This window comes from Hemitrygon akajei, chromosome 9 (genome assembly GCF_048418815.1).
Source record: "Hemitrygon akajei chromosome 9, sHemAka1.3, whole genome shotgun sequence".
Classification (NCBI taxonomy): Eukaryota; Metazoa; Chordata; class Chondrichthyes; order Myliobatiformes; family Dasyatidae; genus Hemitrygon; species Hemitrygon akajei.
This window is the reverse complement of record NC_133132.1, coordinates 71,069,715-71,094,284: the sequence shown is the minus strand read 5'-3', so window position 1 is coordinate 71,094,284 and position 24,570 is coordinate 71,069,715. Positions and strand designations below refer to the sequence as shown.

Here is a 24,570-nt window from a genome sequence, read left to right as displayed (position 1 = left end):
TCTGCCCATAACCCTCCATTCCTTTCCTGTCCATATACCTATCCAAATTTTTTTAAATGACAATATCAAACCTGCCTCTACCACTTCTACTGGAAGCTTGTTCCACACAGCTACTGCTCTCTGAGTAAAGAAGTTCCCCCTCATGTTGCCCCTAAACTTTTGTCCCCTAACTCTCAACTCATGTCCTCTTTTTTGAATCTCCCCTACTGTCAACGGAAAAAGCCTATCCACGTCACCTCTATCTATCCCCCTCATAATTTTAAATACCTCTATCAAGTCCCCCCTCAACCTTCTATGCTCCAAAGAATAAAGACCTAACTTGTTCAACCTTTCTCTGTAACTTGGGTGCTGAAACCCAGGTAACATTCTGGTAAATCTCCTCTGTACACTCTCTATTTTGTTGACATCTTTCCTATAATTCGGTGACCAGGGCAACATCCACTGCCCTGCCTTCAACTATCCCCTTAGTTAACTCTGGAAATCTCAAACATTTGTCAAACGTGACCTCACACATACAAAACCATGCTGACTATTCCTGATCAGGCCTTGACTGTCCAAGTGATGATAGAGCTTACCCCTCAGAATTCCCTACAACTGAAGGCAGGCTCACCGGCCTGTAGTTCCCTGGCCTGTCCTTGCTACCATTATTGAACAATGCAACATTAGTCACCAGTCTTCTGGAACTTCACCAGTGGCTAATGACAAAGCACATATCAGGTGGTTGGGCAGGGGAGGGGTTGGAGAGAGGCTCTCAAAGAGATGGACAAAGCAGTGTGAGTGCGGACTGATCATCGGTGGAACAGACAATGGGCTCATGAACCCTCATCACCATGGAGACACAGCCATAAATGGACTTATGGGAGCACTGCATTCCGGGATCTATGGATTCTGCACCATGATGGGGTGGGGAGGGTGTCCTATCTGCAGACAGGAAATGTGTTGGGGCATCCAGCTGCAGAGGGTTTTAAAAGTGAGACAGAGAGTTCAGGGCCTGTGTATTGCTGTTTATGAGAGAGATTGAGGCTCTTGTCAGGAAAATGGATGAGGCATAGATTAAGTATGAGCAATAAGATCAAGTGAATGCCTGGAGTACAAAAAAAGTACTTAGGAGTACTTAAGGGGGAAATCAAGAGGGCAAAAAGTCAACATGAGATAGTTTTGGCAGAAAAGGTATGAAGAACCCCAAGAGATTCCATGTGTATATCAAGAGCAAATGAATAACTAGGGAGAGAATAGGACCCTTTGAGGATCAATGTGGTTGTCTGTGTATAGAGCTACAGGAGACAGATGAGGTGTTAACTATTTCTCATTTAAAGGAGAGGACCGTGGAAGTTAGAGAATTCAGGGAAGTGAATGGTGATGTCTTCAAATATATCATCATTACATAAAAGGAGATGCTAGTGGTGTGGATGAATTTTCAGAGGCCTGATCAAGTGTGTCCTAGGACATCGTAGGAATCTATTTACTTATTTAGAGATGCATTGTGGAGCAAGACCTTCTGACCCAATGAGCTGCACCTTCTAGAAACCCACTGATGTATCGCTAGCCTAATCACAGGAAAATTTACAATAATCAATTACCCCACTAACTGGTATGTCTTTGGACTGTAAGAGGAAACTTGTGTAGTCATGGGGAGAATGTACAAACTCCTTACGGATGGCACTGGAACAATAAATTCTGGAATTCCCGAGCTGCACTGGTGTTGCACCAACTTGCTGTGCTACCGGGGGGAAGACATTTCTGGAACCCTGGTGGAGATATTTGTATCATCATTGGCTGTTTGGGGGGGGGGGGGGGGGTGTTGGTGGTCAGGTACCAGAAGACCCAGAGGATGGCTAATGGTGCCTTTATTTAAGAGGGTAGTAGTGCAGGGTTTTTTTTTTCCAGATTGAAGGCCTGCAAGCATTGGTGTGCCCTGTTGTTTGTCATCTATACAGTAGATTCCAGTTAATTGGGCCTTTGGTTAGTTGGAACAGCTGCTAAATTGGAACAACTCTTATAGAACAAAAACAAATTGAGAAAATTGCTGGGATTCTCTTCATTTATTTGGGGCACTATGCCACTTAACTGGGGCAGGAGACTTACTGAACACGTTCTAACATGTGTTCAACTGATGTTGTGTGGTGGTTAGATGTTGCACCGTGCTTAGAGCAAACAGTTTCTAAATAGTGTAGTTGCTTGTATTTTGGTTTAAAAAAAAACAGTGATAGTTGATAAGGAGTAATGTTTTGCTCACTGCGAATTTCTAGCATTCAGGCTTAGGAGATGCCAGAAACAGGCGGGTGTGAAAATGAAATGATTTCACTACTTCATCAGGTTAGGAACTATGAAGAATTCGAAGGTATCAACAATCATCTTGAATGTTACAATGAAAGTGAAGATTTGGAGAATGCAATTGCCAATAGCATTGGATGAAAGTAGTCCATTATCCGCACTAGGCATCTGTGCTGATTTTGTACATTGCATGCACTGGATGAATTCCTCCATTGATAACTATTAGGAACTATACAGTTTTATAGTAGCATGGTACTATTGAGAGTTTTCTAATTTGCTGTGTATTTCATTAAAATACATAATTTGTTACTCAGTTTGTCTTTTTTATACTTTTTAACTATTTCCAAGCATTGGCTAATTGGGACAGCCATTTAATTGGGTCAAAAGATACTGTTCTTGATGTGTCTCAATTAACTGGAATCCACTGTGTGAACAATTTTGATCTGACTACATGTAGCATGATTAGTAAGTCTGTGGATGACACTAAAATTTGTGGTACAGCAGATCAAGAAGAATTTAGAACAGTACAGCTCAGGAAGAGACCCTTCAGCCACAAAGTGTGCCAAACATGATTAAAACTAAACGAATCCCTTCTGCCTGTATATGATCCATACCCCTTTATCCCTACATATTCACCAGACCATAAGAAATTGGAGCAGAACTAGACTATTCAGCCCATTGAATCACCTCCGCTACTTGATCATAGCTGATCCAGTTAGCTCTCAACCCTATCCTGCCTTATCCCCAGAACCTTTCCCACCCTGACTTATCAAGAATCTATCAACCACTGCCTTAAGTACACTCAATGATCTGGCCTACACAACTGCCTGTGACAATGAATTCCACACATTCACCACCTTCATGCTGAGGAAATTCCCCCTCATTTCCATTCTAACCAGATATCGCTCTACTCTGAGTCTGTGCCCTCTGGTCCCAGACTTGCCCACTATAAAAAAAATAAATCCTCTCCACTATCAAGGCCTTTCAACATTCAATAGGTTTCAAAGAGATCTCCCCTCATTCTTCTAAATTCCAGTGAGTACAGGGCACAGAGCCATCAAACTCTTCTCATATGATAAGCCTTTCAATCCCAGAATTATTTTTGGGAACCTCCTTTGAACCCTCTCCAATGTCAGCACATCCTTTAGATAAGAGGCCCAAAACTGCTCACAATACTCTGTGAGGCCTCACCAATGCCTTATAAAGCCTCAGCATTACATCATTACTTTTGTATTCCAGTCCCCTCAAAATGAACGCTAACATTGCATTTGCCTTCCTCACTATCATCTTAACCTGCAAGTTAATCTTCAGAGAATCCTGCATGAGGACTCCCAAGTCCTGTTGTGCCTCAGATTTTTGAATTTTGCCTGTTTATAAAATAGTCTTCACTTTTATTCTTCCACCAAGGTGCATGACCATACACTTCCTGCCACTTTATTCTATCTGCTGTTTCTTTGCCTATTTTCCTAATTTGTCTGAGTCCTTCTGCAGCTTCCCTTCTTCCTCAAAATGACCTGCCCTTCCACCTACCTTAGTATCGTCCACAAATCCAAATCAATGTAAAAAAGATGCGGTCTCAACACTGAAACCCTGTTGAACACCACTAGTCACTGGCAGCCAAGCAGAAAAGGCTCCTTTTATTTCCAGACTGCCTCCTGCCAATCAGCCAATGCTCTATCCTTGTTAGTATCTTCCTGTAATTCCATGGGCTCTTTTAAGCAGCCTCAAAAGGCCTTTTGAAAATCCAAGTATGGAATATCCAATGATTCTCCTTTGTCTATCCTGCTTGTTATTCCTCAAAGATTCCAATAGATTTGTCAGGCAAGATTTCCCTTAAGGAAACCATGCTGACTTCAGCCCATTTTATCATGTGCCTCCAAGAACCCTTGTGGTGAACTACATATACCTGTCTGGACATGCCCCCCCCCCCCCCCCCCCCCACTGACTGCTCCTGTGGCTCCTTCCACAGACCCCTATATAAAGGCGATTGAAGGCACTGCTCCTCCCTCAGTCTTCAGGATGTTGTGTGGTGGTCGCTTGCTGCTGACGGTGCTTTCTTCCAGCCAACAAAAGCCTACCTTGACTCACATCTCCGAGAGTTATTGATGGTGCATCAACCCCTAAACCTTATCCTTAACAACTGACTCCAACATCCCAACCACTAACCGGCCTATAATTTCCTTTCCTCATCCACCCTCCATTCTTGGAGAGTGGAGTGATATTTGCAATTTCCAGTCCTCTGGAACCATGCCAGAATCTAGTGATTCTTAAAAGATCAATACTAATGCCTTCACAATCCCTTCAGTTAGCTCTATCAGAACCCTTGGGTGTAGTCCATCTGGTCCAGGTGATTTATCTATTTTCAGAACTTTCAGCTTTATAACTACCTTCTCCCTAATAATAGTAACTACGCTCACTTCTGCCCCCTGACTCTCTTGAACTTCCACCAAACTGCTAGTGTCTTCCGCAGTGAAGACTGATGCAAAATACTTATGCAGTTTATATGCCATTTCCTTGTCTCCCAATACTACCTTTCCAGCATCATTTTCTAGCGGTCCAGTATCTACTCTTGCCTCTCTTTTATTCTATATAAATCTGGGGGAAAAAACTTTTTGTATCCTCTTTGATATTATTGGCTAGTTTACCTTCAAATTTCATCTTTTTGCTCCTTGTGGGCTTTCTAGTTGCCTTCCATTGGTTTTTAAGATTCCCAATCCTCTGAATTCCCACTTTTTTTTTCAATATTATATGCCCTCCCTTTTGTTTTTATGTTAACTTTGACTTCCCTTGTCAGCCACAGTTGTGTCATCTTCCCTTTAGAATACTTCTTCTTTGGGATGTATCTACCTTGCGCCTACCAAATTGCTCCCAGAAACTGCACACATTGCTGTTCTGCCGTCATCCCTGCTGGTGTCCCTTCCAATCAGCTTTAACCATCTCCACTCTCATGCCTCTGTAATTCCCTTTACTCCACTGTAATACTGATCCATCTGTCTTCATTATTTTGAGTGTGTTGCTCAAGATTTCCAACATCTGCAGAATCTCTTGTGTTTAAGAAATTACAGGGTTGTGGACACAGCTCAGCACATCATAAAATCAACCTCTATTAACTCTATCTACAATTCCTGCTGCCTCAGAAAAGCAACTAACACTATCAAGGACCTCTGCTACCCAGTCATTCTCTCTTCTCCTTTCTCATTAGGTAGAAGATATAAAAGCCTGAGAATACAAACCAGCAGGCTCAAGGACAGCTTCTGCCCCCTTGGTTGTAAAAAATCCTTGATAGTGAGTCTGTAGGTGGTATAATCAGTTCAGAACAGTGGTGAATGAAGTTATTCTTGCCAGTTCAGTAGCCGGATGGTTGTAGGGTAATAACTATTCCTGAACCTGCTGGTGTGAGACCTAAGCTTCTGTACTTGGTACCTGATGGTAGTAGCAAGAAGCAGGCATGGCCTGGATAGTGAGGGCCTTTGATGATCAAAGCTGCTTTTCTTATGGCAGCAATCCATGTAAATGTACTCAGCGGTGAGGAGGGTTTCTGTGATGCACTGGCCTGTATTCACCACTTTCTGTAGCCTGTTCTGGTCCTGGGAGTTGGCATTTTCTTACCAGTCTGTGATTTAAATAGTTAAGAAACTCTCCACTGAAGTTTGTCAAAGTTTTTAGTGGCATGTCCATACCAGCTTGTAGTGACCCTTGCACTTTATTTGTCTACCCGTACTGCATTTTCTTTGTGACTGTGATACTATATTCTGCACTCTCTTTTCTTTTTACTATTTCAATGTACTTATGTACAGAATGCAAACAGAAGTTGTATCTGGGTACAAGTGACAATAATAAACCAAGCAACACACACAGAATCCTGGAGGAACTCAGCAAGCCAGGCAGCATCTTTTGAAAAGAGTAAACAGTCAATGTTTCAGGCCGAGATGCTTCATCAGAATGCCAATACCATTTGGAGTACCATGTACATTTCTAGTTACCCCATTACATTTTGGTAGGAATAATCAAAATAGGACATACATGGTAAATGGTAGGGCATTGAGGAATGCAGTAGAACAGAGTGATTTAAGAATAATGGTGAATAGTTCCCTGAAGGTGGATAGGGTGGTGAAGAAAGCTTTTGGTTTGCTGACCTTTATAAATCAGAGCATTGAGTATAGGAGTTGGGATGTAATGTTAAAATTGTACAAGGCATTGGTGAGGCCAAATTTGGAGTATTGTGTACAGTTCTGGTCACCGAATTACGGGAAAGATGTCAACAAAATAGAGAGAGTACAGAGAAGATTTACTAGAATGTTACCTGGGTTTCAGCACCTAAGTTACAGGGAAAGATTGAACAAGTTAGGTCTTTATTCTTTGGAGCGTAGAAGGTTGAGGGGGGACTTGATAGAGGTATTTAAAATTATGAGGGGGATAGATAGAGTTGACATTGATAGGCTTTTTCCATTGTGAGTTGGGGAGATTTAAACAAAAGGACATAAGTTGAGAGTTAAGGGGCAAAAGTTTAGGGGTAACATGAGGGGGAACTTCTTTACTCAGAGAGTGGTAGCTGTGTGGAACAAGCTTCCAGTAGAAGTGGTAGAGGCAGGTTCGATATTGTCATTTAAAAAAAAAATTGGATAGGTATATGGATAGGGAATGAATGGAGGGTTATGGGCTGAGTGCAGGTCAGTGGGACTAGGTGAGAGAAAGCGTTTGGCACAGACTAGAAGGGCCGAGATGGCCTGTTTCTGTGCTGTAATTGTTATATGTTATATTACTGGAAGCTTTGGAGAGAGTGCCGAAGACATTGCCTGGATTAGAGGATTTTAGTTATTTGGAGAGTTTGGACTTGAATTGTTTTCTTTGGAGCGCTGGAAGATAAGGGGTGAAGACCTAGATCGAAATTTATAAACTTATGAGAAGCATAGATAGGGTAGATAGACTGTTTTCCCAGTGTGAACAAAATGTCAATTTCTAGAACAAATAGGTTTAAGATGAGATAGAGGAAGTTTAAAGGAGATTTAGAAGACAAGTTTAATGTTATTGAAACCCAAATACTAAAAGCCCTGGAATGGAGTGGATGTGGAGAGAATGTTTCCATCAGTAGGAGAGTGTAAAATCTGAGGACACACACTCAGAATAAAAGGACGTTCTCCAAATCTGAGATGAGAAATTTCTTCAGTCAGAGGGTGTTGAATCTGTGAAAATTTTTTGCAACAGAAGACAGTAGAGCCCAAGCCATTGCTGTATTTGAGGGAATGATTGATTGGTTAAGGAGTTGAATTATGAGAGAAGGTGGGAGTTTAAAAATAACCAGCCATAATTGAATAGTAGAGCAACCTCAATGGGCTGAATGGTCTAATTTTGCTACTCTACGTTATGGTCTTTAGATAAGAACCATGTGCAGGTATATCAATTTAATGCAACTTGACATCATGGTCACACAGACATAGTGGGTTGTATAGAACATAGAACAGTACAGCACAGGAACAGGCCCTTCAGCCCACAATGTTGTGCCAAAACTATTAAATTAGTAATAAAATGGCTAACTAAATTAATCTTTTATGCGTACATAATGTCCATATCTTTCCATTTCCTTACATTTGTGTGCCTATCTAAATGTCTTTTATATGCCCCTAATACATTTGCCTCTCCCACCAAACCAGGCAGTGCATTCTGGGCACCCATCACTCACTGTGTAAAAAACTTGCCCCTCACATCTCCTTTGAAATTACCACCCCCTCACTTTAAATTCTTGCCCTCTGGTATTAGACATTTCAATCCTCAGAATAAGATACTGTCTGTTTACTCTATCTACACCTCTTTTATTCTTATAAACCTTCTATTAGGTCTCCCCTCAGCCTCTGCTGATCTAGAGAACACAACCCAAGTTTGTCCAGCCTCTCGTTATATATAGCACGTGCCCTCTAATCCAGGTAACATCTTGGTAAACCTCTTCTACACCTTCTCCAAAGCCTCAACATCTTTCCTATAATGGGGAGACCAGAACAGGTTGCAATACTCCAGGTGCAACATAACGTCCTGACTTTTCATCTCAATGCCTCAACCAATAAAGGTACGCATGCCAAATGACTTCTCTTCTTAACAATCCTATCAACCTGTGTAGCCACTTTTCGGGAGCTATGAATTTGAACCCCAAGATCCTTCTGCTCATCAACATTGTCAAAGGACTTGCCTTTTAACAGTATACTGTCTTTACATATGACCTACTAAGGTGCAACACTTCACATTTGTGCTGATTAAATTCCATTTCCCATTTCTCCACCGATATCTGCAACTGATCTATATCGAACTGTATTCTTTGCCAGTTCTCTGTGCTATTCCCAACATCATGAAGCTTCAAATCATCTGCAAACTTACTAACCTACCTATCTACATTTTCATCCAAGTCATTTATATACATCACAAACAGCAGAGGTCCCAGTACAGATACCATTAATTACAGATCTTCAACTAGAATAAGTCCCTTCAACCTTCTATGGGCAAGTCAATTCTGAATCCTAACATCCCATGCATCTTTATCTTCTGGTTGAGTTTCCCAGGAGGGACCTTGTCAAACACCTTACTCAAATCCATGTAGATAACATTCTCAGCTCTACCTTCATCAATCACCCTGATCACCTTGTCAAAAAAACACAATTGAGTTAGTAAGACACAACTTGCCCTGCATAAAGCCATGATGGCTCTCTGTAATTAGGCCATGGTTTTCCAAATGTCCATAAATCCTATCCCTAAACATTCTCTCCAGAAGATTCACCAGTCTATAGCTTCCAAGATTATACTTGGTTCCCTTCTGCAATAATGGAACAACATTAGCTAGTGCCAGTCCTCTGGGACCTTGACAATGGCTAGAGAGGACATGAAGATATTAGTCAAGACTCCAGCAGTCTTATCTCTTGCTTTTCTCAACAACCTGGGGTACATCGCATCAGGCCCTGGGGACTTATCTCTCCTAATACTCTGTAAGAGACCTGACACTACCTCCTCTTTCACCTTGAAATGCCCTAGCGTATCAATATGCTCAGCACTGATCTCCCTATCACTCATGCCCTTCTTGATAAATACTGATGTAAAGATTCATTAAAGACCTCACTCTTTCCTCCACATCCAAGCAAATGTTCCCTCCTTTAACCTTGAGTGGTCCTACCCTCTCCCTAGTTACCCTCTTGCTTCTGATGTATGTATGGAATGCTTTGGGATTTGCCTTAATCCTAATTGCCAAGGACTTTTCATGGCCCCTTCTGGATCTCCTAACTCCATTCTTGAGTACTTTTCTGGCTTCTTTACAATCCTCAAGATTATGGCCAATGGATGAATGAGAAAAGCGCGAGGATGAAAACATGGACAAAACAACCCAAACTAAAGAATGCAGGGGTTGTGAAATACTTGGCAAGTCAAGATGAGCATGTCCTCCATTCCCAGGGAGACTGGGCTAGTATCACAGAAGAATAACTGAGGACAGAAATCAACATTCACTTCAGAATGCTGTCTCACATCCATACGTGTTCCTCCAGATTTTGTTGGGCTCCATTGTAACGCTACAGAAGGTCACAGACCAATAGATCAGAATGGGAGTAGGATGAAGAAATAGAAGTACAGACACAGGCTCAGGGTTAAGAGGAGGGGTGACTGAGTGTAGGTGCTCTGTAAATACTGATAAGCCCAATGGCCCCACTTATTTTAGTATTATCCTAAAACTTACCATATTTGTACATTCTCATCCAAATCGTTGATGTAGATGATAAAGAGCAATGGGTCTAGCATCAAGCCCCAGGGAATACCACTAGTCACAGGCTTCCCATCCAAGAAACAACTTTCCACCATCACCCTCTGCTTTCTACTGTCAAACCAATTCCCTATAAAATTAGCTCTCTCCCTGATTCCTATGTGACCTAACCTTTAAGAGAAACCTACCATGCAAGATCTTATCAAAGACCATACTGAGGTCCATATAAACTATGTCTACTATCCTGCCCTCAGTGACCTTCTTGGTTATTTCAAAAAAACTATCAAATTTGTTAATGTGATCTTCCATGCACAAAACCATGCTGACTATCCTAAATCAACTTTCCAAAGTGTTTTTGGCAGACACATCTCCCAACAGCCCAAGAGTCACCTCACCAGACATTGCCTAACCTACACATGCCCTGCCCAGACACAGCCCGACCCAAAGACCCCATCCCTAGATGCCGCACAACCTACAGACTCCACCCTTGACACTGCCCCACAGACTCTCCTTTCCAACAGTTTACCCTTCCCCAGACACTACTGACCCACAGACTCCCCAGCACACTCCTCAGACACAGCCTGACTCCCTGACACACTATTACTTCAACAGACTCCCTACCATACACACCCCACCCACCACACATTACCCTCAAAACACTCCTCCCCATACACTCGCCCACACAGCACACTACTCCCCTCACACTCCTCTCCTCGGCCCAACCCATCACATCCACCCCCGCCCGCTCCAACACCAGGTGGGAGTTTCCTTGCGCCGGTGCATTGTGGGAGTATCCCTGGGCGGGCGCCGACCGAAGCTGGGATGTCGGCCGGTGATCTGCCGACCAGGTAGGTGGGGAGAGGGGCAAGGAGAATGTGTAGGAATTATGGAGATGGAGCAGGGCGTGTAGTCGTGTCAGTAAAACAGAAACCAACTCCACTGGCTCTGACCCAGCCGAAATCTTTTCCGGAAGGTCGGCACTGGACCACAGCCTCGGATGGGTGGATTAGAACTACAATTCCCGAAAGCCCTCGCCGGTCTTGCACCTGCGCGCTATGGAACAGCAGGTTCTCACCATGGCAGGATGCTGTGATTGTCATCCAGCCGTCCAATAGGTGTGGGAGGGCGGTGCTTCTGGGGACTCCTGCGGCCCCTGCTGGTGGTCTGTGGAGGTGCAGGCGCTCTGCAGTGCGGCGGCGGAGGCGAGCGGTCGGGCCCGGGCGGCCCGAGGGTGAGTGAAGGTGGGCGGGGGAAAGTAAGGAGGGAGGGTCTGGGGGAGCAGGGACAGAAAAGGGAGGGATCGCGGTGGATGGAGATGTGGGTTATAAAGGGGTTGGTGAAAAAAAACAACCAGAAGGTGGTGCAGTGGGATGGATGGGGTCAACCTGAGGGACAGTGCCCCCTCCCCCACACCCCTCCCATTCACTTCTCTATTCCACCTTACTCCCTCCATCCTCCACACCCTCCTCCTTCCTCTCCCTTCCCCACCTCCACACCCCCTCGCCTCCACTCCTTCCCTTCCCTCTCCCCTCCATCTCTTCCTCCTCTATCCCAACGCCCAACTGCTCTCACCTCTTCTCCCATCCCCTCTCGCTTTCCCTTCCACCCCTCCTCCTCTCCCGCTCCTTCTCCCCTTCCTGCCCTCCCCTCGCAACTCTTCATCTCTCTCCCCACCCTCCCCTTCCCCTCATCTTTCTCCCCTCCCTCCCCCTCATCCCTCCCTCTCCCTTCCCCTCATCCCTCCCTCCCCTTCCCCTCATCCCTCCCTCTCCCTTCCCCTCATCCCTCCCTCTCCCTTCCCCTCACCCCTTCCTCTCCCTTCCCCTGATCCCTCTCTCCCTCCCTCCTCCACTCACCTCCAACCCCTCCCATCCCTTCCTCCACTCCCCTCCCACCCCTTCCTCCCCTTCCCACTCTCCCCTCCCGCCCCTTCCTCCCCTTCCCGCTCTCCCCTCCCGCCCCTCCCTCTCCCCACTCTCCCTGCCCTTCTTCCTCCCCTGTCCTCTTTCCTCCCCCTCCCCTACACCCTACCCTCCATCCCCCTCACTCCTTCCCTATCCCTTCCACCCTTGCCCCCTCCCCTCACTCACTAATTCCAAACCAGGCTCAAGCTCATCTCCCTCTTTCCAATCCATGCCCCCTCTGTTCTTTCTGTGTGTTAGTATTTTTGGATTCTGGATGCTGCCGACCAATTATTACCCATCCCTGGAAAGCATTGTGAAAGATTGGCCCCAGCCACCTCTCACAGTTCCAGAGAGATCTGGATTTGATCCCACCCTCTGGTGCAAATTCCAGTGTCCTCCCACATCTCAAAGCTCTGCAGGTTGGCGGGCTAGTTGTCTAGGATTTAGACCCAATGAAGGAAAAGCGATATCCTTTCAAGCGGAGATGATGTGAGAATTGGAATGGAACCTGTAGGTGGTGACATACTCCTGCTTCTCTGCCCCTGACCATTTCTGTGGGACAGGTCACAGATTTGTGAGGTCCTATCAGAATACCTTGGACCTGTACATTTAATGTACTTAATGCATGGTACACACTGCAAACACAGTGTGCCACAGGCAGGGTGGGGAGGAATGGGTTTTGGAAATGGATGCGGACCCGATTGAGCGACTGCTTTCTCTGGATATTGTTGAGTTTGAAACTAGTTCAAGCCATGTTTACCCAGATCAGTGGGGAGTGTTCCATCATTCTCCTAACTTGTGCCTTGTAGATAGGGAAAGGCCTCGGGATGTTAAGAGATGATTCCCATTCTCTGGTCTGTTCTTGTTTGAGTGGCTGGTCCAGATGTTTCTCTTGAATGGTGACCCCTCCTCCCTTCCCAAACAGGTTGTTGATGAATTTCGGAATAAGTAGGCAGGTTCTTGTTGGAGATGCTCACTGCCTGGCAGTTCTATGATATAATTGTTATCTGCCTATGGCTGAATGTTGTCCAGGACTTGCTGTGTTCAGCACAAGCTCTTTCATTAGACAAGGAGTTCGGAACAGGAACAAACACTGTGCGTTATCAGTGAACTTCCTAACCTTCTGATAGAGGGAAGGTCATTTGTGAAATAGCTGAAGATGGTTTTCCCTGGGATCTTGTGAAAGATGTCTCGGGGTTGAGGAGATTGGCTCCCAACAATCACAACGATTTCCTTTGTTTGATATCTGAGTTTTCCCTTGGATTCACAAGTGCGAAGTATCTTACTCAGTCATCCCTTTTACCAGCATTTGGCCCACAGCTGCCTATTCAAATAACGGTCTATGTATTTAACTGTGGTGAGGGTCTCTGCCTCCTCCACCTATTCAGGCAGTGTGTTCCAGTTTCCAACCCCACTCTGAGGGACAACATACTTCCTCAAGTTCCTTACCTAAAATCTATGCCCTCTGGTTAAAAACACTTCGCTGTAGTGAAGAAACTGATCTGTTTCTTACCTTATCTTCCCCCCATCTCCCCCCTCCAAATAAAACAAGCCCACCCCACTTGTGGGATTAGTATAGATACGCAAAAACATTGCCATGGCACGTTTCTGTGCTATATGGCTCTGTGGCAAAATCCTGGTGAATCAGCTGTACATCCGCTCCAGCGCTATCACATCCCACAGTGTGGTGACTAGACCTGGACACAGTACCCCAGCTGTGTCCTCATCAATGCTTTGCAATGTTGTACCAGGACCTCCCTTCTCTTAGGCTGTGTGCCCTAGCTAAATAAAGACAAGTATCCCAATATGCCTTATTCATTGCTCTGTCTACCTTCAGCAATCTTTGAGCCTGTACACTGCTCTTCTTCATTGTCCTTAAACGACCCTCTCATCATGTCCTCCCAAAGCTTACATTAAATTCCACCTGCTGTGTTGTGCCCATCCTATCTGGACTAGATCCACTCTTACCCATTGAAAATGGCTTTGCATTACCTTTATCTTGGATTGCTCCTAGTTTTCCAAAACTAACTCAACTCTTGTGATGTTAATCCTGTCTCCCAAATGAAACCTCACCAGATCCAGTAATTCCTCATTGGATCAGAAATATGCTGCTGTTGAAACTGCTCCACAATTCATGGGTCTTGTTAGAGCTCGGTTCAGTTTCTGATTTTTCGGGAGTCAGGAATGATGTGCAATCTGAATTCCAAGATTTCAGTTTATTTCTGAGTAGAAGCAAGCATCCAAGCACTAAGCAAACTCAATAAAGAGCTGAGAAATTTTGCTTAGAGGTATATGGATGCGAAGACAAAAGAATAAAGAAGCCAAGATGGCACCTCTGAAAAATCTATCACTTTTATAATATGATAAGGAAAATTCCTTAGATAGGAATGAATTGGTTGAAATGAATTAGATAGGAATGACTGCATAATTAAAACAATTACATCACATGGGCAATATGCTAATACTGAGCCAATGAGAAAGGTGATAAACTGTTAGTTTAGCTGCTATACTGCTTTCTGCCAGTGAGTGTGAAAAATACATGAGTTTGTTTTAAAAGTACAAATCTTATAAAAGATATTATTTAAAAAATGGTAGTTTCCACTGGGCTCTTTCACGTTTTGAGCCAGTACCCTGCTGGAGAAGAGTAATGCTGAATTTAATCTTTGGAAATGTATCCTTGGCAGGTGGAGGCAGTGTCTGTGGAGAGCAGTTCGGTGGGGCTGTGGTAAGTTTCAAGGTAGTTATGGAGGATAAGGAGAGACCAGAAGCTAAGATTCCGGATTGGGTTAAAAATTTTAATATCATGAAACAGAACGTGGCAAACCTGAATCACTGAGGCTAAGGCTACAGCTGTACCTACAGATAAATCTAACTACAGGATGGCACTGTGGTGTAAGCAGGTAGAGCCATGGACTAAGGTCAAATGAAATTGGTGCTGTCTATGTGGTTTGCATGTTTTCTCTATGCCCAAGTGAATTTTTAGGCTTTGTCTCTGGGGTGTAAGTGAGGATTGGAATGTGGGAGGAGTCGATGGGTAAGTTGATGGTATGGTTGTGGGTAGTGTGTTTGGTATAGCCACTGGGCCGAAGGGTGTGTTCCTGTGCTGGAGAGCTCTGAGACTCTATAACTATAATGTTCAGAAATTATATAGAGGTCATGGCTAAAATGTCGTTATAAATGTGATAGGTAAGAACAGTGATTGCAAGGTACCTGGATCATGAGAGAGATTGTGGGTTGGATAAAGAATAAAACAGGAGGAACTCTCAGGAGCAGAGCTGGTGTCCGAAGGGCCAAAATTAGGAGGGCAAAAGGGAAGTGCAGAACATTTCACTGCTGGGCAAGGTTAAGGAACATCTCAAGGCAGTTTACAAGTTCATTAAGGGCAAGAGGGAAACCTGAAAAAAGGACACCCATCCATTAGGGACCATAGAGGCAGACTGTGTGTGAAGCCAGAGGCTGTAGATGAGTTCTGAACACTTCTCATTTGTATTCACTAAGAATATTGTGGGTGGGTAATCTGGGGAGGGGGCAGTAACATTCTACGACATGTTATCACTGAAAAGGAGGAGATATTAGATTCTTAGCAGGCTTAAAGGTCCTGATGAGATGTATCCTAAGCTGCTTGATGAGGCAAAGAGCAGATTGCTGGGGCACTGACAAGACTTTTAAGCAGAGTTGCTTTTGTGATTGGAAGCCCGTGATTTGTGAGGTACCAAAGCAAAACTTTGCATGTGAATGTAGGAGGTACAACGTCCTTCACCACAGTAAGTACAGAAGAGAAATATTCATTTAATGCTTTCCCATCTCTTGTGGCTCCACACATAGATAACCACACTGGTCCTTAACAGGACTTATTCTCTCCCTAGTTACCATTTTGCTTTCAATATATTTATGGGTCTTTACGGAATTCTCCCTTTCTGCCAAAGATATCTTATGTATGCTTTCTGCCCTCTTACATATACTCTACATTGTTTATATTTTTCAAAGGAATCTCTTATCTCAGTTGCTTATACTGTACCCGATTTCTGTCTCCTTTTTCCTGACCAGAGCTCCCATTTTCCGCACCCAGTGCTCCTTACTCTTACAGATTTGCCCTTCACTCTAACAGAAACATACTGTCTCTGAACTCTCCCTATCTCACTTCTAAAAGCCGCCTCCTTGCCAGATATCCTTTACCTGTAAACAGTCTCTCCTTATTTATTTTTATATGTACCTGACCAATACCATCAAAATTTACCTTGCTCCATTTACGATTTGATTTTGCGGACCAGTCCTATCTCTTGGGGTCCAGATACATGGTTCTCTAAAAGTAGCTGTACAAGTTGATCAGATGGTAAAAGAAATATAGCGTGCTTGCCTTCATTAGTTGAGGCATTGAATTCCAGAGCAATAAAGCTATGTTACAGATTCATAAATATTCTGGTTAGGCCACATTTAGAGTATTGCATTTAATTCTGGTTGCTTTATTACAGGAAGGATGTGGAGGCTTTTGAGGAAGGTGCAAAGGATGTTTGCCGGGAACTGCCTGGTTAAGAAGACATGTTTTAAGGAAAGGTTGGACATGCTAGTCCTGTTTCCTCTGGAGTAACAGAGGCTGAGGGGAAATGAGATGGAAGTTTATAAAATCATGTGAACCACAGTTAGAGTAGACAGCCGATATCCTTCTTCAAAAATTGCAGTGTCTCGTAGCAGACGATATGTATTTAAAATGAAATGAGGAAAGTGTTGGGGGCCTGGAATGCGTTGCTGGGGTGGGGTTGTAGATTAGATACTATAGGCGTGTTAAGAGACTCTTAGATAGGCAAATAAATATGCAGAGAAGGGTGAAATCAGATTAATTTGGAGTCATTGCTTTAATTAATAATATTGAATGGTCGGTCCTGTGCTGTGCTGTTTTATGTTATATCTTCTTGCATAACTTTTAAAACCATAGCTTTCTACCAGTAGCGTAGAAGTTAGCAAGACACTTACAGCTGGGGACATCAGAGTTCAATACCAACACCCTCTGTAAGGAGTTTGTACATTCTCCCTGTGACCACATAGGTTTACTCCAGGAAAGGCGTACTGGTTAGTAGATTAATTGTCATTGTAAATTGTCCTGTGATTATGCTAGGATGAAATCGGTGGGTTGCTGGCAGCGCAGCTTGAAGGGATGAAGAGGCCTATTCTATGTTGTGTCTCTAAATAAATAAGTAAACTGATAAAATTATGGTCGGTGGTCCCAAAGTGCTCCCTCACCGATTCTTCCGTCACTTGCCCTGCCTCATTTCCCAACAGGTGGTCTTGTGTTGTCCCCTCTCTAGTAGGGCCAACTAGATATTGTTTCAGAAAACTTTCCTGGACACACTTAACAAATTCTACTCCATCCGTCCATTTGCACTGTGGCACTTTCAGTCAATATGAAGAAAGTTGAAACTATCTACTATTAACAGCTCCATTATTTTGACACTTAACTGCACTATCCAATATTTGCTTCTGTGGTTACTACAGAGTATTGGGAGGCCTGCAGTATAATCCCATCAAAGTGATCATCTCCTTATTTTCAGTTTCTATCTACCAGATGTTCCCTTTGTCAGTGCTACTGTGATGTTCTCCCTGATCAGAAACACAATTCCTCCTCCTCTCTTCTTCCCCCACCCCCCACCATCTCAACTGCAGCATCTTTACCCCAGAACACTGAGCTACCAGTCCTGCCCATCACTCTACACTGGGTCACTATCACAGTCCCATATGCTGATCTTTACCCTGTTCGTCTGCCTTGGGTAATATGTTTTATCAATTGAGAATTAGCTGATAGAGAGAAGTTGAGGGGAGGAATAAACGGCAGTGACAAGAGAGTGTTGCAGGAATCAGAGCTGGGGTCCTAGCCACTCATGATGTACATCGGTGATTGAGGTATAACCGAGTCATGGAGTCTCATAGACAGGCATTTCAGCCCAACATGTCATCCATGCTGACTATCATGTTCTAATCTCATTCACCAGTACTCAGTCACAGTCTTCTGTGTTACATTTAAATGCTTATATGTGGGAGTCTGGCCTCAGCACCCCGTCACGGCATTTGTTTCAGGTTTCTGAGTATTGAGGGACGGCTGTGGGTGGTGGTTCTGCATGATTAATGAAGTATTATAGGCCATTTGAGATGGAGAGCGTGCAGACTCCATGGACAGTAGCTGAGGTCAGGATTGTACCTGGTCACTGGAACTGTGGGGCTGGAGCGCTGCTACCTGCCACCACTGGGTCTCTTTCCCCCCCCCCTCCCCCTTTACTCTATAATAGTTCTTGGGCTGTTCCTGTTGTTGCCTCTGTACAGGTGAGTCCTGTCACACTTTTGGCACATGTTCATGGTTTCAAAAGTCCATTGTTCTTCAGAGAATAAGGAAATTTGGTCACTTACGTATGTCGGTCACAACATACCCTTAGTTTTCTTTCACATTGCTTTAGAAACATAGAACATACAACAGTACAACACAGGAACAGATCCTTGGCCCACAATGTCAGTGTCAACCATGATACCAAATTAAACTGAATCTCTTCTGTGCCTGCACTTGATCGATATCCCTCCATTCCCTGTATCCTGTATATTGGTGTGTATCTAATAGTCTCTGAAACACCACTATTGCTTCTGCTTCTACCACCACCCCTTTCTCCCTGTACCAGGCACCTACCATATTTTTAAAAATTTTTCCCTTAAAATCATTTAAAATTTCCTGATCCACATTAAAGCTATGCCCTCTAGTACTTTACGTTTCTACTCTGGCAGAAAGATTTTGACTGTCAACCCTATGCCCTTCCACACTCCATACTATTGAGGGTTGGTGCAATTTTTCTCCTTCCAAACAATCCACAGCCGCATCTCTCCAGTCACATGTTTGAAGGGTTGGATTGCCAAGTCCTTCAGGGTCTGGGAAAGCCGTAGAGGTGTAAGGACCTGTGGAAGGAGAATTGTCCTGGTATTTGGTTATTATTTGTCATCATACATTTGAAGTTTTGCAAACATGGTAGTCTGTGATGGTTGGAAGCAGTGAGGAGAATTCAGTGCCATTGTTGGATCATCTGGTAGATTGCTTAATTCACTGACTTAATTTACACAAATTTGCATAAGTTGTCAGTTGTGTTAAATGCTCATTGTGAATCCACTCCATCTCTCCTCCAGTGTGTGGCTGGTTTGATCATTAGCTGCTTACGCTGGTTCTTGCATATAGAGCTGACTGTTCAGTCTTCCTATATGAGTTGGTCTATCTCTCCATTTGCAACTAAAATAGTATCAGACACCTTTGCAAAATGGAGTGTGCTGATATGTTAAACTATTGCTTTACTGTAAAATTTTAGTCTGCTGCTTTTCATAAAGTGGCTTTGTCATGATGAAATCTGTCGTTGCTCTCCTGGAGGTGTCATTGGCCAGATTCCTCCTGCCGCTATGGGTTGAGACCTGCAGCATGCTTTCATTCTCACTGGCCTCCAGTGTGTTTCCATTAATTTTTCACCACGTTTCTATGCAAGTTGTTGGTTACCTTTTGTTCTAGCTCAGCTATGGCAGCTTGGTCAAATTAACTGATAGGGTGCATCCTGACGTTTCATCTGATTTTTGGGACATTGTATTTATTTTGGACACGTTAAGGGAGTTCGATCTTTCAGTCTGAGTATTGATTTTGATTGTGTATTTAACTGATACGTCACCTTCATCCTTATTGCTGTTGCTTTGTTTTGGTTCAGACTGTGCTCACGGTAATATCTGCCTTCATATTGTTTATTGCAGTTCGGCCACCAGTAGACTGCACCCTCGCTCACAGCATGATTGGTTTCATACAATCTCGCCGATGCTGCAGGTCCATCGTTCAGCTTTCTCACACCGGCTCTTCCTTTAGCAGGTTGGCATTTTATCACTTAGGTGCTGTGAACTTATCCCTGGATACCCCAGAACTTTTACACAAATCTCTCTTCCCTTCTCTCTCACGTACTAAAATGCACTTCCCCAGAACTGAAATTATTATTTTTTTTAAAAGTGAACATTTAAAAAAAACTGCAGATGCCTTCCAAAAATCTGAAATCAAGTCACAGGGTTGTAGACAGAAGCAGGTCCTTTGGCCTGCCACATCCATGCTGACATTTTCGCCATGTACACCAAAAGATTGACTTTATTTGTCACATGCACACGATGTGTCATTATTTTTATGATGTGCTGGGGGTAGCCCACAAGTGTCGCCATGCTTCTGGCACCAGTGTAGTGTGCCCACACCTAACCGTACGTCTTCGGAATGTGGAAAGTAACCGGAGCACCCAGAGGAAACCTGCATGGTTGTGTGGAGAACGTGCCACTGCCTGTAAGGAGTTTGGAAGAATCAAACCCCGATCAGTGATCACTGTGCTACGCCACCATGCCACCTCATTTGCCAAGCCAACATTAAGATCATGTTCTCCTATGCTTATCAGAGAATGCTGAAAATGCTTAGTAGAACAGGCAAATATGTGAGGAGAGAAATAGAGTTAATGTTTTAGAATGAAAACTCTTTGTCAGACTTGCAGAACATTTAAAGTACAGTTCCTGAGAATATTTTCCAATTTCATTCACTGTAATTGAAAGGAGGAGGAGTTGCCTTTTTGACGAGGGAGGATATAACTGTGTTTAGAGATATTCTTGGGGGATTCATTCAGTGATGCCATATGTGTAGATCTTAGAAACAAGAAGGGGTGATCACTTTGATGGGACAGTTATAAGTTGCCCAGTGGTCAGAGGGAATTGGAGGAGCAGATGTGTACTGAGAGAGCAGATGTAAGAATGATAGGGTAGTATCAGTGGGAGGTTTTAACTTTCCTAATATTGACTAGGCCACCCATAGTGCACAGAGGTCAGATGGGGTGGAAGTTGTTAAATATGTTCAAGAAAGCTTTTTTATTCAATAAACAAATGACCATACAAAAGAAGGGACAACACAGGACCTCTTCTTGGGAAACGAATTAGGTCAAGTGACTGAAGTGCTAGTCACAAAGCATTTTGTGACCATAGACCATAATTAGTTTTGAAATAGTTCTGGAGAAAGGTAGGACTGGTCCACAGGTTAACAGCCTGAATTGAGGCAGAGCCCATTTTGGAGGCATTAGGCAGGAACTTGTTCATTAAGTGAGTCTGTTTGATGGTAATTGGATGACAGGGAAGAGGAAGACTTTTAAAAGTGTGATATCAAGAGTCAGAGAAATCAATGTTCATGTCATCAGGTTGGAGGCTACCCAGACAGAATATGAGTTGCTGCTCCTTCACCCTGAGAAAGGTCTCATTGCGGCAGAAGAGGAGACTGTGTATATCAAAATAAGAATGGGCATTGGAATTAAAATGGTTGGCCACTGGGAAATCCTGCTTGATGCAGATGAAGTGAAGGTGCTTGACAAAGCAGTCCCCCAATCTACGTCAGGTCTCAGCAATGTGGAGGAAGCCACGTCAGGAGCACCAGATACAGTAGATGACCCAGACAGATTTTCAGGTGAAGTGTTGTCTCACCTAAAAGGACTGTTTGGGTTCCTGATGGAGGAGAGGGAGGAGGTTAATAGGCAGGTGAAGCACTTCTTCCACTTGCAGAGTTAAGTGCCAGGAGAGAGATTAGAGGGGAGGTATGAATGGACAAAGTAATCACTGAGAGTATAATCCCTGCAGAAGGCGGAGAGTAGGGGCTGTGGGAGAGGTAAAGATGTGTTTGGTGATAGGATCGTGTTGAAGATGGTGGATGTTGCCAAGGGTGTTGTACTGGATGCGGTGGCACATTGGATGGTAGGTAAGGACAAGACGAACACTTTCCCTGTTAAGATGGTGGGAAGAAGGGGTGAGGTGGATGTCCGGGAAAAGCAAAGAACTGTGGGTGAGGAAGGAAAACCCTGTTTTTTGAAAAAAGAGAACATCTCTGATGATCTGGAAAGGAAAGCCCCATCCTGGGAACAGATGTGGTGGAGATGAAGGAACTGTAAAAATGAAATGACATTTTTACTGGTGACAGGGTGGGAAGAAGTATAGTTGTGATAGCTGTGAGAGTCAGTGTGTTTATAAAAGATATCGGTAGACAATTTGTCTCCCAAAATGGAGGCAGAGATCGAGAAAAGCAAGGAAGGTGGTGGAGGGCAACTGGTTGGGTCTGGCGTCCAAAAAACCATGGAGAACCTTAAGTTCTTTGTGGTGGGGGAATAGAAGTGTTTAGGGACTGGACATCCGTGATGAAAATGTGGCAATTAAGGCCAAAGAATTAAAAATTGTTGAGAGATAAAGACATTGTGAAGTGCTATGTGTGTAGGTGGAAAGGACTGAATAAAAGGGGGATAAACCAGGGCTTGACCAAGTACATCCTTGGACCTTGTGGAAAGAAATTTTGGAGGCCCTTTGCTTCATTTTTAGCCATGGTGAAGGCTGGATGGTGGCTAATGTACCATTATTTAAGAAAAGCAACAAAATGTGTCAGGGAACTACAGGCCAGTAAGTTTGATGTATGTAGTGGGAAATTACTGAGGGGGGGGGCAATTCTGAGGGATAGGATCTATCAACATTTTGATAGTGACTGATTAAAGGTAATCAGCATAGCAATTCATGCATCTTAAATTTTTTTTTGACGAGGATGATAGCAAGGTGGTGGACGGGTTATCTATACTTTTAGCAATGCTTTTGACAAGGTCCCTCCCAAATAGCAGGATAGTTTACAATGTTATATTTCAGTAGGAGTTTGAGGAGATTTGCTATGTCACCAAAAACTCTAGCAAATTTCTACAGATGTACCATAGAGATTTTTTTGGAAGATGTTGGAGTCTATTGTTAGGGATGAGGTTTTGAGGTACTTGGAGACTATTGATAGGGTGGGTCAAAGTCAGCACGGTTTCTGTAAGGGGAGATCTTCCCTGACAAATCTGTTGGAGTTTTTCGAGGAGGTAATAGGCGGGGTGGATGGGGGAGAGGCAGTGGATGTCATTTATATGGATTTTCGGGAGGCATTTGATAGGGTGCCACACGAGGCTGTTTATCAAGATGAAATCCTGTGGTATTGCAGGAAAGATGCTGGCATGGATAGAGGAATGGCTGATGGGCAGGGAGCAGTGTGGGAATGGGGGGAGAACCTTTTTTGCTTGACAGCTGGTGTTCCTCGGGAGTCAGTGATGGGACCACTACTTTTCACATTTTGTCAATGATTTGGATGATGGAATTGATGTTTTGTGGCAGAGTTTGTGGATGGTGAGGGGATAGGTGGAGGGGTAGGCAGTGCTGAGGAAGCAATGCAATTGCAGAACTTGGATAGATTGGAAGAGTGGGCAAAAGGGTGGCAGATGGAATAAAGTGTTGGGAAATGTGTGATAATGCATTTTCGTAAAAGGAACAATAGCGTGGACTATTATCTAAATGTGGAGAAGATTCAAACATCAGAGGTGCAGAGGGACTTGGGTGTCTTTGTGCAAGGCTCCCAGAAGGTTAATTTATGGGATGAGTCTGTGGTAAAGAAGACAGAAACAACATTGTCGTTTATTTCAAGGGGAATAGAATATAAAACAAGGATATAATGCTGAGTGTTCACAAGACAACTGGTCAGGTCGCACTTGGAATATTCTCAACAGTTTTGGGCCCCATATCTCAGAAAGGATGTGTTGTCATTGGAGAGAGTCCAAGGGAAGTTCACAAGCATGATTCTGGGAATGAAGAGGTTCACGTATGAGGAGCGTTTGGCAGCTTTGATTCTGCACTCACTGGAATTTAGAATAGTGTGGGGGTGGGGGGGGGAATCTCATTGAAACCTATCCAATGTTGAAAGGACTAGATAGGGTGGATGTGGAGAGGATGTTTCCTTTGGTGGGGGTATCCAGTACCAGAGGGCACAGTCTCAAAATTGAGGGGGTGACCCTTTAGAAGAGGTAAGGAGGATTTTTTTTTTATCCAGAGTGTAGTAGATCTGTGGAATGCTTTGCCACAGACTGCAGTGGAGTTCAAGTCTGTGGGTATATTTAAGGTGGAAGTTGATCATTTCCTGATTGATCAGGGCTTCAAAGGATGTGAATGGGGTTGAGTGGAATCCAGGATCAGTCATGATGGAATGGCAGAGCAGACTCGATGGGCTGAATGGTTTAATTCAGCTCCTATATCATATGGTCTTATTTTAAACTGGTTGCATCATCATCTGGTATGGAAGGGCCTGCACAGGATCAGAAAAAGATTCAGAGGGTTGTAATCTCAGCCAGCTCCACCATGAGCACTAGCTAGTCCACCGTCAAGGACATCTTCAAAAGGTGATGCCTCAAAAAGGTGGCATCTATCATTAAGGACCCCCTCCACCCAGGACATGCCCACTTCTAACATCAGGAAGGAGGTACAGGACCCTGAAAACACACTCTGTTTTAGGAACAGCTTCTTCCCCTTCACCATCAGATTTCTGGATGGACAGTGAATCCATGAACAAAACCTCACAATTTTGCTCTCTTTATACACTACTTATTTAATTTTTTAAAAATATATTTATTGTAATTTGTAATATGTTTTATATATTGCACTGTATAGCTGCTGCAGTACAACAAATAACATAGCATATGTCAGCGATAATAAACCTGACTGATTCTAGATCGCAAGTAGTTGTTAACTGTAATTAAATCAAACGAGATGTTTTGCAGATCAGTCACTAATTCAAAAACACAAGTGTTAATTATT

The 24,570-nt window shown here is 43.7% G+C and overlaps 1 protein-coding gene across 4 annotated transcripts in view; it reads left to right on the top strand.

Moving 5' to 3' along the window:
* Positions 1 to 10,773: 10,773 nt before the first annotated feature.
* The window catches only part of LOC140733231 (tau-tubulin kinase 1-like), a 67,178-nt gene continuing 53,381 nt past the window's right edge, over positions 10,774 to 24,570 (top strand). Inside the window, exons 1-2 of one of the 4 annotated variants that reach the window (XM_073056280.1) lie at positions 10,790 to 10,854; positions 19,669 to 19,780. The gene's annotated coding sequence lies outside the window, so the exon portion shown is untranslated. Of the gene's footprint in view, positions 10,855 to 11,161; positions 11,248 to 19,668; positions 19,781 to 24,570 lie in introns of those variants that run through there. The other 3 variants (XM_073056281.1, XM_073056282.1, XM_073056283.1) reach the window with 3 other exon arrangements.